This window comes from Oryctolagus cuniculus, chromosome 4 (assembly GCF_051225735.1).
Source record: "Oryctolagus cuniculus isolate XC-2025 breed Fujian yellow rabbit chromosome 4, ASM5122573v1, whole genome shotgun sequence".
Taxonomy (NCBI): Eukaryota; Metazoa; Chordata; class Mammalia; order Lagomorpha; family Leporidae; genus Oryctolagus; species Oryctolagus cuniculus.
In genome coordinates this window covers 144,702,434-144,715,171 of record NC_142870.1, presented here as the reverse complement: position 1 = coordinate 144,715,171, position 12,738 = coordinate 144,702,434, and the positions used below count along the sequence as shown (strand labels likewise).

The 12,738-nt window shown below is 40.6% G+C and overlaps 1 protein-coding gene across 9 annotated transcripts in view; it reads left to right on the top strand.

Moving 5' to 3' along the window:
* NCK1 (NCK adaptor protein 1) overlaps positions 1 to 12,738 on the top strand; it is an 88,450-nt gene that overhangs the window by 51,634 nt on the left and 24,078 nt on the right. The window contains exon 1 of one of the 9 annotated variants that reach the window (XM_070072774.2): positions 5,711 to 6,115. The exons of the other annotated variants lie outside the window; for them this stretch is intronic. The gene's annotated coding sequence lies outside the window, so the exon portion shown is untranslated. Of the gene's footprint in view, positions 1 to 5,710; positions 6,116 to 12,738 lie in introns of those variants that run through there. 9 annotated transcript variants of the gene reach the window in all.

Sequence of the window (12,738 nt, the reverse complement as noted above, 5' to 3'; positions counted from 1 at the left end):
CCAACTGGGGAGTAAACCAGCAAATGGAGGACCTCTCTCTCTCTCTGCCTCTCCTTCTCTCTCTGTTTAACTCTTTCAAATTAATAAATCTTTAAAAAAAAAAAAAAACAAATAAAAAGTACAATTTTATTTAAAAGAAAATGTCCTTATCAGCATTTGATATTGTTATTCTTATATTGGCCATTTTGATAGATGTATGCAGTGACATCTCAGTTTAGTTTTAATTTATATTTCCTTCATAGACAATGGTAATGAATGTATCTTTTCAGATGCTTATTTGCCAATATTCATCTTCAGTGAATGTCTCCTCTTTTTCTTATTTTCTAATATAGTTGTAGTTATTTTTTCTAAGAACTGTTGAATTTTAGTGGATCTTGCTTTTGGTGTAAAGTCTGAGTAGCTCTAAATCCTGATGATTTTCTCTGACTTTTTTTTTCTAAAATCTTCATAATTTTATGTGTTTAAATTTGTGATGTATTTTGAGATGAGATTACATTAAGGTCATTTTTCATTTTTTTTACCCAGTTGCCTGTTTGCTTTAATAACATTTATTGAGAAGACTGGTTTTCCCTCTAATGAATTTTTCACCTTTGTCAAAATTTATTTCGGCATATATGTCTGTGTGTGTCTTTATTTCTGAGTTCTCTGTTCTCTTTCATTGATCTGTGTGTCCAACCCTTTGGCAGTATCACCTAATTTTTTTTTTTTTGAGAGTTATTTATTTATTTATTTGAAAGGCAGAGTTACAGAGAGGAAGAGGCAGAGAGAGAGGAGGGAGAAAGGTCTTCCATCTGCTGGTTCACTCCCCACATAGCCAAAATGGCCAGAGCCAGGAGCCAAGAGCTTCTTCTGGGTCTCCCACGTGGATACAGGGGCCCAAGCACTTGGGCTATCTTCTACCGCTTTCCCAGGCCATAGCAGAGAGCTGGATCGGAAGTGGAACAGCTGGGACAGCACCCATATGGGATGCTGGCACTGCAGGAGGTGGCTTTACCAGTTATGCCACAGCACCGGCCCTTCACCTAATCTTGACTACAGTAGCTACATGAGAAATCTTGACATTTGGAAAATTGATTCTTCCCACCCAGTTGATTCTTCCTTTTTTATTTTATTTTATTTTATTTTATTTTTTGACAGGCAGAGTGGACAGTGAGAGAGAGAGACAGAGAGTAAGGTCTTCCTTTGCCGTTGGTTCACCCTTCAATGGCCGCCGCGGCCAGCAGGCTGCGGCCGGCACACCGCGCTGATCCGATGGCAGGAGCCAGGAGCCAGGTGCTTTTCCTGGTCTCCCATGGGGTGCAGGGCCCAAGCACCTGGGCCATCCTCCACTGCACTCCCTGGCCACAGCAGAGAGCTGGCCTGGAAGAGGGGCAACCGGGACAGAATCCGGCACCTCGACCGGGACTAGAACCCGGTGTGCCGGTGCCGCAAGGTGGAGGATTAGCCTGTTGAGCCACTGCGCCGGCCCTCCCCATTTTTTAAGTATCAGCAGTGTTGTGGTATCAAGTGCATCATAGGAGTGGGAATGTCCCCCCTGGTAATTTTATGATAATAAAATTATAATGAGCTAAAGGTCTTGATGGGAGCACATCTCGCTGCCATATTGAATATTTTTAGATATGCGTGGGTCCACATTAGCAACATTGTGGAACTTGCAGTTATGAAAGATGGAGGGACTTCTCTAGCTAGGTCTGTATGTGAACTGAAAGGGAGCCTTGGTTTGTGCACAGAAGGGCAGTTGTCATGCCTGCCAGGCCAGGCTGTCTAATAGGCTTGTCACAACTGTCCAACTGCACATTGCCTGGATCTGTCAGTCAGGTTCTGTGGGTTGATTATGGCTCTTGCTCAGTAGCCTGCATTACTGCAAATTAGCTCAGAGCTGTCCAACAGCAGTTCAGTTGAGACTGTCAGACCTCAGCTCCATTTGCTAGCCACCTACATTCCCACAGCAGTGATACATAGAAGTTCAGTTGATATTTGAAGATTGACCTTGTGTCCTGCAACCTTGCTGAATTTACTTATTAAAATTATTTGAGGGGCCGACACTGTGGCATAGTGGGTAAAGCCACTGCCTGCAGTGCCAGCATCCCATATGGGTGCCAGTTCGAGTCCTGGCTGCTCCACTTCTGATCCAGCTCTCTGCTATGGCCTGGGAAGGCAGTGGAGGATGGCCCAAATTCTTGGGCCCCTGCACCCACGTGGATGACCCGGAAGAAGCTCCTGGCTTCGAATTGGTGCAGCTCCTGCTGTTGAGGCCATTTGGGGAGTGAACCAGTGGATGGAAGCTCTCTCGCTCTCTCTCTCTCTGCCTCTCTGTAACTCTGCCTTTCAAATAAATAAATACACCTTAAATTGGTTAAAGTTTGAGCAGTTGGATTTATTTTTACTATCCTGGTGGGAAGTTCAGGACTGTGTATCTAATTTCAGTTGTCAGCTTTTGCTTGAGCTAAAGTTTCATTATCTTTTATTCTGAGTTAGAGTTCCCTGTATTTATATAGGAACCTAGGGCATTGGAGTCATCTCAATCTAATGACCTCCCACTTAATTTTAATTTAATTTTATTTATATATTTATTTATTTGAAAGAGTTACACAGAGAGAGGAGAGGCAGAGAGAGAAAGGTCTTCCATTCGATGGTTCACTCCCCAATTGGCTGCAACGGTCAGAGCTGTGCTGATCCAAAGTTAGGAGCCAGGAGTTTCCTCCAGATCTTCCACATGGGTGCAGGGGCCCAAGGACCCAGGCCATCTTCCACTGCCTTCCCAGGCTACAGCAGAGAGTTGGATCGGGAGTGGAGCAGCTTGGTCTCGAACCAATGCTCATATGGGATGCCAGGGCTTCAGGCCAGGGCGTCAACCCGCTGTGCCACAGCGCCGGCCCCTTAATGATTTTTAATAGTATTACGTGTTTTGGGGATAAATTCCAAGGAATCTACATAATCGTGTCATCTTCAAATGGGAATAGTTTTTATTTCTTCCTTTCTATCCTATATGCCATTTATTTCATGTCTCGCCTTAGTGAATTCAATAGAACTTCCAGAACTATGTTGAAAAGAGTGGTGAGAGTTGACATCCTAGCTTTGTTTCTGATCTTGGGGAAAGCTTCCAGCCTCTCACCACTAAGTATGGTGTTAGTTGAAAGGGTTTTTTTTTTTTTTTCCCCCATATGTGCTGTTTATCAAGTTGGAGTTCTCTTTTAATCCTTTTTTTTTTTTTTGGAATTTTTCATTATGTGTAAGAATTGAATTTTTTTCAGATGCTTTTCTGCACTGATTAATATGCTAATGTGATTTTTCTTCATTAGCCTGCTAATGTGGTGGATTATACAGATTTTTAAATACAACCTTGTATCTATGAACAACAACAACAAAAAACCCACCTGCTCATGAAGTGTTATTTCTTTTTACATCCTGTTAAATTTCATTTGCTAATATTTTGTGCAGGATTTCTACAAACATTTTTGTAAGGGATATTGGTTTTTAATTTCCTTTTATGTATTTGTCTATTTTGTTTTTAGATTCATTACTTATTTGAAAGGCTGAGTTATAGAGAAAGAGGGGAGAGACAGAGATCTTCCATCAGCTGGTTCACTCCCCAAATGGTTGCAACAACTAGAGCTAGGCCAGGCCAAAGAGGGGAGCTATAAGCTGCTTCTGGGTCTACCATGTGGGTACGGAGGCCCAAGTACTTGGGCCATCTTCCACTGCTTTCCCAAGTGCATTAGCAGGGAGCTGGATCGGAAGTGGAGCAGCTGGAACTCAAACTGGTGCCTGTAAAGGATACTGGCACTTCGCCACAATGCTGGCCCCTGACTCTGTCTAGTTTTGACATAAAGGTAATATTAACCTCAGAGATGTGTTTTCTCCTACTTTTAGGAGGAAGAAATTGTGTAGAATTTGAGTTAATTCTTTGAATATGGTAGGATTTTTCAGTAGAACCCTCTGAACTTGAGTATTTCTTCTTTGGATCAGAGATTTTTAATTATAAATTTATTTTTCTGATTAGTTTGGGGCTATTCAAACTATCTTTCATATTGAGTGTGTTGTAAGTTGTGATTTTGAAGAATTGGGCAATTCTTTCTATGTTGTCAAATTTGTGTGTGTATATATAAATACTCTTTGTAGTATTCCCTTATTCTAGAGTCTATAATGATATCTCTTAGGTCATTTTTAATATTACTGATTTATATCTTTTTTCTTGCTGAAAGTTTATCAGTTTTATGGATCTTTTTAAAGAATCAGCTATTTCATAGATTTTTCTTTGTTTTCAAATTCATTGATTTAATACACCATTAACATTTACTTCCTTCTGCTTGCTTTTATTTTTCTCTTTTTCTAGATTCTTGAAGTAGGTTAGATTTCTAATTTGCACCTTTTCCTTTTCTAGTTATTTTTATTAGCACTATAAATTTCCCTCTCAGTATTGCTTTAGCTGTATCCCACAAATTTGGTAGGTTATATTTCCATTTTTACTTATTTCAGCATAATGTCTGAGTTTCCTGATGACTTCTTCCTTAACCCATGAATTATTTAGAAGTGGTTTAGGTTTCACATGATTGGAGATTTTCCTTTTAATACTGTTACTGAGTCCTAGTTTGATTTTATTTTAGTTGGAGAACACATTGTACAATTTCAGTCCTTTTAAATTTTGTTGCAGTTTGTTTTATAGCATAGGATATGACTTATCTTGGTTTTTCTTCCCTGGACACATGAATATTTTGCATTCTATTTTTGGCTGAAGGGGTCTGTAGATGTTGATTAGATCTTGTTATGTTAGTTCAGTGTGTTGTTGAGTTGTTTGATGGCTTTGCTGATTTTCTCCCTGTCTGGCAGGTAAAACTTTGGCTCCTTAGTTGGTCTTCTTACACTACACACTGGAGAGGAGAGATTGTAAGTGCTTCATAATAGCCTCTGGAGGGTTGAAAGTCTAGGTTTCCTGCTTGGCCTTTGCTGATATGAGTGGGCCACAGTTATTTCTGTGTTGTTTGACTGAAGTAGAGCAGTCTAAATGTCTTTTGTCTTCTTTGGCTGTTCCTATTTTGGTCCATTATTTGGAGAGCCCCGTGGTTTTATTTTCTTGACTGTGTCTGTTGGTGTGTCTAGGTTGCTAACCTTCACCTCCAAGACTAGGGTATATCAGGCAAAAATAAAACTAGGTAATTCACTCATTCTTGGAGTCCTGAGGTCCCTAGCTGAGTTGTCACCTTCTCTTCATCTTTAAGAATTATATTTTTATTTATTTGAAAGTCAGGATTGGGGTAGGGGGAGTAGGTTGAGCCTGGCTGAAGATAGGAGCCAGGAGCTTCATCTGTGTCATTTACATGGGTGGCAGGGGCCCAAGCACTTTGGGCCATCTTCTGCTGCTTTCCCCAAGCCATTAGCAGAGAACTGGGTCAGCAGTGGAGTAGCAAGGACACAAACCAGCTCCCATATGGGATGCTGACATTTCGAGCTGCTGCTCTGTCAGTTTTGTCACAACCCTAGCCCCTCAGAGTTTTCTTATGTTTGTTTTACATGTGATGTTTGTGGTTTTTAGTTATACTTTACAAGAGGAATAGGGAAAGGACAGGTCTTGTGTCTTCCTCAGAAATCTAATTTACTTTTTTATGCTCTGTGAGGTAGTGTGGGGAGCAACTCGGACTAGACTAAGTTACTGGAATTAAGACTTATTCTATGCATCTGCTCTCCCACAATATGGCGCTGAGAAGGGAGAAACAGCCTCTACACAGCTGCCTCCAGTTCAACCAATAAACTGTAGGACCTGCTCCTGATTGGAGGAGAGCAGCGTACTCGGCGTGTGGGTAGCAGAGTTGGGATTGGTGGAAGAGGACTATAAAGGAGGAGAGAGACAACATGCACGAGGAACATCTAAAGGGAACATCTAAGGGGAACATCTATCTGAAGGAACACCTGTGCAGCCCCCGAGAGAGCCGGCCGGCGGTGTGCCGCTCCCCTGCGGAAGTGGGGAAAAGTGGCAGGGGGAACCGCCCTTCCTCGGAGGTGGAAGGGTCGGTAGCCAACCCGGGAAGAACCAGCAGCAAACCCGGGGAGGGCCGAGCAGACAAAAGAACAGCGCAGGGTCCTGTGTCGTTCCTCCGTGAAGACGGGGAGCGATAAGGTAGGACTTTTTTCTCAAAGGATAACCAGTTGTCCTGGTATCAGTTACTGAATAACTCATTCTTGAATAGTATGTTATGCTACCCATCATAAACCAAATTATCATATTTTTGCATATTTGTATACACACAGGTTACAAGTTACTTAACCGATTTGCCTGGTTAATTAAGTCTACTCATTTGTTATGAAGCCTGCAACCTGATAACGTTGGCACATTTCCATTCCTACAAGTTGAATTTAATCTACTTACCAAGATTCAGATTTAAGTTTCTTCTAGTGGTGCCTCTTATTATATTTTATATATTTTGTAAACAAATAATTTTTTTGTGAAAATTGATTGCTTTGGAAAGACTTCTTAAAAGATGTCACTACAAAAATTTCTTGCTTTTTAATTAGTTCTAAGTGAGACCAGTGTTAAGCATTTGGCAGAAAAATAGACAAAAATCTTAAGGCAGATGACAGATGCATAAGAGAAGACACCCCTGAGTTGCCTGCATCTTACATGGGAGTTACTGGGTTTAAATCTGTCTCTACCCCTGATTGTGGGTTTCTACTAGTATGTATACTAGGAGGAGGCAGCAAGTAATGGATGACTTCAGTCTTGTTTCTCTGCTACCTCTGGTGAAGATCTGGATAGTATTCTGGGCTCCTGGCTTTATCTCTGTCAGTCTCTCTCTCTTCCTCTCTTCCTCTGTCTCTCTGGCTTTCAAATCAATAAAAATAAAGTAACAAAAATGTTTTAAACTCTGGAGCAGGTGATGTTGCACAGCAGGTTAAGCCACCATTTGCAATGCCTGCATCTTACAGTAGCAGTTTGAGTCCCACTGTTACTCCACTTCCAGTCCAGCTTTTTGCTGTTGCGCCTGGGAAGGCAACAAATCAAGGCCAAAGTATATGGGTTTCTGCCACCTATGGGGGAGATAGCTGGAGTTCTAGGTTCCTGGCTTCCACCTGGCTTAGCTCTGGCTTTGGAGGCATTACTGGTGGGTGGAAGATAACCCTCCTTCCCTCCCTCCCTCCCTCCCCCCCCCCTCTCTTTCTCTCTCTCTCTCACATGTGTACACATGCACTCTCCTTTCTTTCATTCTGCCTTTCCAATAATAATCTTTTAAAAAAAATGTATTCAGATTCTGTATCACCAGTACTTTGAAATATTCTTATTTCAAAGAGACCTAAACTAGAACTTAGCTTGTTTATCAAACATGAGAGCTTCTAAAGCCACCTGTATATGGGTATATCTGCTTCCTGGATGTCAGTCTGTTGGTCTATTTGTTTCCGTGCAAGTATCATGTCCTTTTAAATCACCTCAGCATTTTTAGTACATTTTTATATCTTCTGGAGTAATGTTGCCTACATTGAGAACTTTCAACTGAAAAATTTAAAAAAAATGTTTTACACAATAAAGAAATGTATTGGTTCAAGGAATTGTAGAGGTTCAGGGGTCGGGCATCAGTGCTTATTTTAGCAACCTTGGTACTATTTTCCAGCATATCTCATTTCACTTACTGGTTCTATCCTCAGCTGGTTCCAGACCTCACGTCTCTCTGTCCTTAGCAATATTCACGAATAATCTCATTTCTTCAGAGCCAGTCAACTTTTCCCTGAATTCCTTAGCATACATTGCATCGCATTGGCCTTAACAGGTTAACTGGGCCAGTCTAGCAGGTGGAATGTTGTCATGATTGGCCTATGGGTTTTCAAGCGTAGCTGTACATTAGAACACTTGGGTGGTTTTTCAAAAAAAACTAAAAACTGATTGAAACTTTGCACTGATTATAATCTTTGAATTAGAGGCACTGATTACAGTCTCTGAATTAGAGGCCCAAGCACCTGTATTTTTTTTTAAAGTTTCATAAATGATTCTGTTGTGAAAGTAGATCTTTGATTTATGTAGATAGGACTTTGAAGCTAGAGTTAATCAAACAAGTTACATAGCTAAAATAATGGTTGCAAGGAGACCAGAAGGATAATTGGATTCAGCTAGGAAAAGAAAATAAATGCTTGGTATACATACTACAATGTCATTATGCAAACTCTTATTTTTTTCCAAAATATTTGTTGCCAGTTTTACATGTTTTTTGATAGATCTTTTTTAAAAAAAAATTGATTTATTTATTTGAAAGATCTACAGAGAGAGTGAGAGGGATCTTCCATCTCCAATGGGTCACTCCCTAATTGGCGCAACGGCCGGAGCTGGGCTGATCCAAAGCCAGGAGCCAGGAGCCAGGAGCTTCTTCCTGGTCTCCCACACGGGTGCAGAGGCCCCAGGATTTGGGCCATCCTCTACTGCTTTCCCAAGCCATAGCAGAGAGCTGGATCGGAAGTGGAGCAGCTGGGTCTCAAACCGGCACTCATATGGGATGCCGGTACTTCAAGCCAGGGCATTAACCTGCTGAGCCACAGCGCTGGCCCCTTTGATAGATCTTAAAATTGAGTTGTAAAGTTTCAGAATAAGTTTCTTTGGGACCCAAAATTAAATTTCATTTTCAGCTTATGAATTAACTGGGGGAGGTGAGTGCTGGAGACACAGGGACGGAATCATAGTCAATGCTCAGTTATCCCTGAGAAAAATCTCTTTGCTTCTAGCTTTCGAGTGTCTCACAAAGGCTATCATTCATTATTTTTACATCGTATGCCAGTCATGATTTAGACTTGGTTATAACTATTTTTAAATAATTTCAAACATAAAAGTTGTAAGAACACAAATACTTTTTTTTTTTTAATTTCTGTTGATCATTGTTTCTTGAATACATCATTTTCTTTTTGTTTAGTATTAGTTGTTTTGCTGCGGGGCATGTCATTACTCAGAACAGGTAAACAATGTGTGACACCTTGTGAGGCTTTTCATGCTTCCAAAATGTATTTACCTTGCTTACATACTTGAATATTAGTGGATGTAGGAGTCTTAGTTAAATGTCTTTCCCTGATAGTCGTGAAGAGCTTGCTTCATTATTGGGGAAAGAAACTGCTGCTCAATATCGAAGATAAAAAGCTAAATTTGTGGGGCCGGCTTTGTGATATGTTGGGTTAAGCTGCTGCCTGTGGTGCTGGCATTCCATGTCTGAGTGCTGATTCAAATCCCAGCTGCTCTGCTTCCAATCTAGCTCCCTGCTAATGCACCGGAGAAGGCAGCAGAAAATGGCCTAAGTATTTGGACCCCAGCCTCCCTCATGGGAGACCCAAGTGCAATTATAGGTTCCTGGCTTTGGCCTAGCCCAGACCATCTTGGCCATTTGAGGGATGAATCTATGGGTGTAAGCTCTCTCTCTCCTCTATAATTCTGCCTTTCAAATAAGTAAAATAAATTTAAACTAGGGATGGCTGTTCACTAGGATAATCATTCTGAAAAAAGCACAGAGTTGATCTAGATTCAGGAATGAGGTTAATTGATTTGTAAGTTCTCCTTTGTTCTAAGAGTTTAAATTGAAATTATAAAGATTTTTCAAAAGATTCATGAAAAATGGAATTGAAAGATAAGTTTATTTTGATGCAAAATATTTTAAATGTGTAAATAACTTTTTTTTTTTAGATTTTTATTTATTTATTTGAGAGTTAGAGTTCTAGAGGGAGGGAGAGACAGAGAGAAAGGCCTTCCATTTGCTAGTTTACTCCGCAAATGGCTTGCAATGGCTGGAGCTGGGCTGACTCAAATCTTGGAGCTAGGAGCTTCCTTCAGGTCTCCCATGCAGGGGTAAGGGCCCAAACACTTGGGCCATCTCCACTGCTATCCCAGGCCATAAGCAGAGAGCTGGATTGGAAGTGGAATAGCCAGGACTTGAACCAGTGTCCATATGGGGTGCCAGCACTACGGGCAGAGGGTTAGCCTACTACACCACAGTGCTAGCCCCATAAGTAACTTTTTAATGGTCATTTTTCATGAACTTTTCAAAGAGCACGTGTATTTGTTCCTTGAATTTTAAGAGAATTGCCTATAAAACCTTCTTGTGCTAATATTTGTACTATGGGAAGATTTCTTAATGACATACTAAATTTTATTGCTTTCCTTATTTTACTTTTCTATAAATTTGTGGTATTCTACCTGTTTTCAGATTTATTGATAATGTGTATTTATTATATTGCCATTCTCTTTGTAACTGCAGCATTTATAATTGTGATGCTCTTTTTCATTACTGGTATTTGGGTGTGACTTCTTTTAATGGAACCTTTCTGGTGTGTGTGTGTATAATATATATACACACACAAAGATTTATTTATTTATTTTAGAGGCAGAGTTAGGGAGAGACAGAGAGAGGGGGTCTTCCATCCACTGACTCACTCCCCAAACGGCCACAACAGCTGGAACTGGGCAGATCCAAAGCTAGGAGCCTGGAGTTTCTTCCAGGTCTCCCATGTGGGTGCAGGGACCCAAGGACTTGGACCATCTTCTACTAATTTCCCAAGGCATAGCAGAGAACTGGATCAGAAATGAAGTAGCCAGGACTCGAATGTGCATCCATATTGATACTGGCACCATAGCCAGAGGCTTAACCTACTACACCACAGCACTGGCCTCCTATGTATTTTCTGTTGCAGTCATTTCTGCTTTTATTTTTTATTATTTCCCCTTTTTTGCTTTCCTTTCGATTGTTGCAGTTTTCTAATTGCTTAATCCATTGTATCATATCATCCTACATATAGGACACCCATAGAGACTTAACTTAAGCCATAAATATACCACTTTAGGTAACTTTGAAATAAATATTACTGAAATATTTGCAGATTTGAAAACTTGAGATTTAATGATTTAAGATAGATGCTCATAGTGCCTCAGTCTGCAGCACCTATATCTCATGAACACCAGTTCTAGTGTTGGCTGCACTACTTCCGATCCAGTTCCCTGCAAATGGCCTGGGAAAGCAGTGAAAGATGGTCTCAGTCTTGGGCCCCTGCACCTGTTACAGGCTGGGTTGGGCCTAAATTATTAATTTTCCACACTCTTGTCTTTTACCTAGAGAAGAAAATTCTAAGTACAGGTCCAAACACAGCATGCAGTATGATACTTATTTACAAAATAGGAAAAACATACTCATTAGGGCTTTATTTTGGGAAAGTGGGCCAAAGAAAAGGATTATGCCCTACTCTGTTCTTTCTGAGTCTGTGAGGAGAAGAGAACACATATCTGTTCTTCTTAGCTTTTTATGTTCTTTAGAAAAACGGAAGTGTTTATGTGGTACCACCCCTACCTCTCAGATAAGAGGATGAACTCAGATTGACAGATAGGTGAACATGACAACACAGAGCAAAGGAGGTGCAGCTACCACCTCATGAACCCAATCTAACTCCTTGACCAGTCCCGTATCACACCCATGTGGAAGACACGGAAGAAGCTCCTGGCTTCCCATCGGCCCAGCTCCAGCAGTTGCAACTATCGGGGGAGTGTGAACTAGCAAATAGAAGACCTCTCTCTCTGTCTCTCCCTAACTCTGCCTCTCAAATAAATAATTTTCAAAGGCAGAATTACAGAGAGGCAGAGGCAAAGAGAGAGAGAGATCTGAAGCCAGGAGCCTGGAGCTTCTTCCAGATCTCCCATGTGGGTGCAGAGGCCCAAGGACCTGGGCCATCCTCCACTACTTTCCCAGGCCATAGCAGAGAGCTAGATCAGAAGTGGAGCATCTGGGACTTGAACCGGCACCCATATGGGATGCTAGCACTACAGGTTGCAGCTTTACCCACTATATATACCACAGCGCCGGCCCCATAAATAAGTCTTTAAAAATGATAAGACACTCAGTATATTAATTTTTAAAAAAGATCTATTTATTAAAAGACAAAGTTAGAGAGAGCGCTTCATCCATTGGTTCACTTTCCAAATGGCTGCAGTAGTCTGGGCTGGGCCACGCCACAGCCAAGAGCCAGGAGCTTCATCTGTGTCTGCATGGGTGTCAGGGGCTGGAGCACTTGGGCCATTTTCCACTGCTTTCCAAGCACATTAGTAGGGAGCTGGATCACAAGTGGAGCCTCCGAGACTCGAACTAGCACCCATATGGGATGCCAACATAGGCAGCAGCTTAACCCACTGTGCCATAGCACCAGGCCTAGTACATTTTTATTTGCCTCTTATTTTCCAATGCAATGATTAAAAAAAAAAAAAAAACACCTCCCTTAGTACCCTTCTTTTTCTGCATCACACAAAGTTGCATGTATAGTCTTTTTTATTATCATTTACTTATAAGTATTTTCATTATTTCATATGATTCCTTCTTAGACTCAGGAGTTTTGACTTTTTCAAACATGTGATTTTTGAAAAGCTATTTGTATATTATAAGAGAATATGATTGTAAAATACCAGTTATATGAAAGTTGAGATTTCCTTTATGGCCTGACATTTTATCAGTTTTTATATGTGTTGTATTTGTATTCTTCTGTTTGGATGTAATATTCTGTATATATCTATTAGATTAAATTTACTGGTTGTGATAACAGTTGTTTTTTTAGCTTTGCTAATATTTTTGTATTTTTGTTTATTTTATTAACTGAGAAATGTGTTAAAAATTATCCTCTGTGATAATGGATTTGTTCATTTCTCCTTGTTGTTATGCCAGTCTGTTTTGGAGCAGTGTTACTGGGTACATGAAAGTTTACTTCTTATATATTGAGTAGAAACTTTTATCATTATGTAGTAAA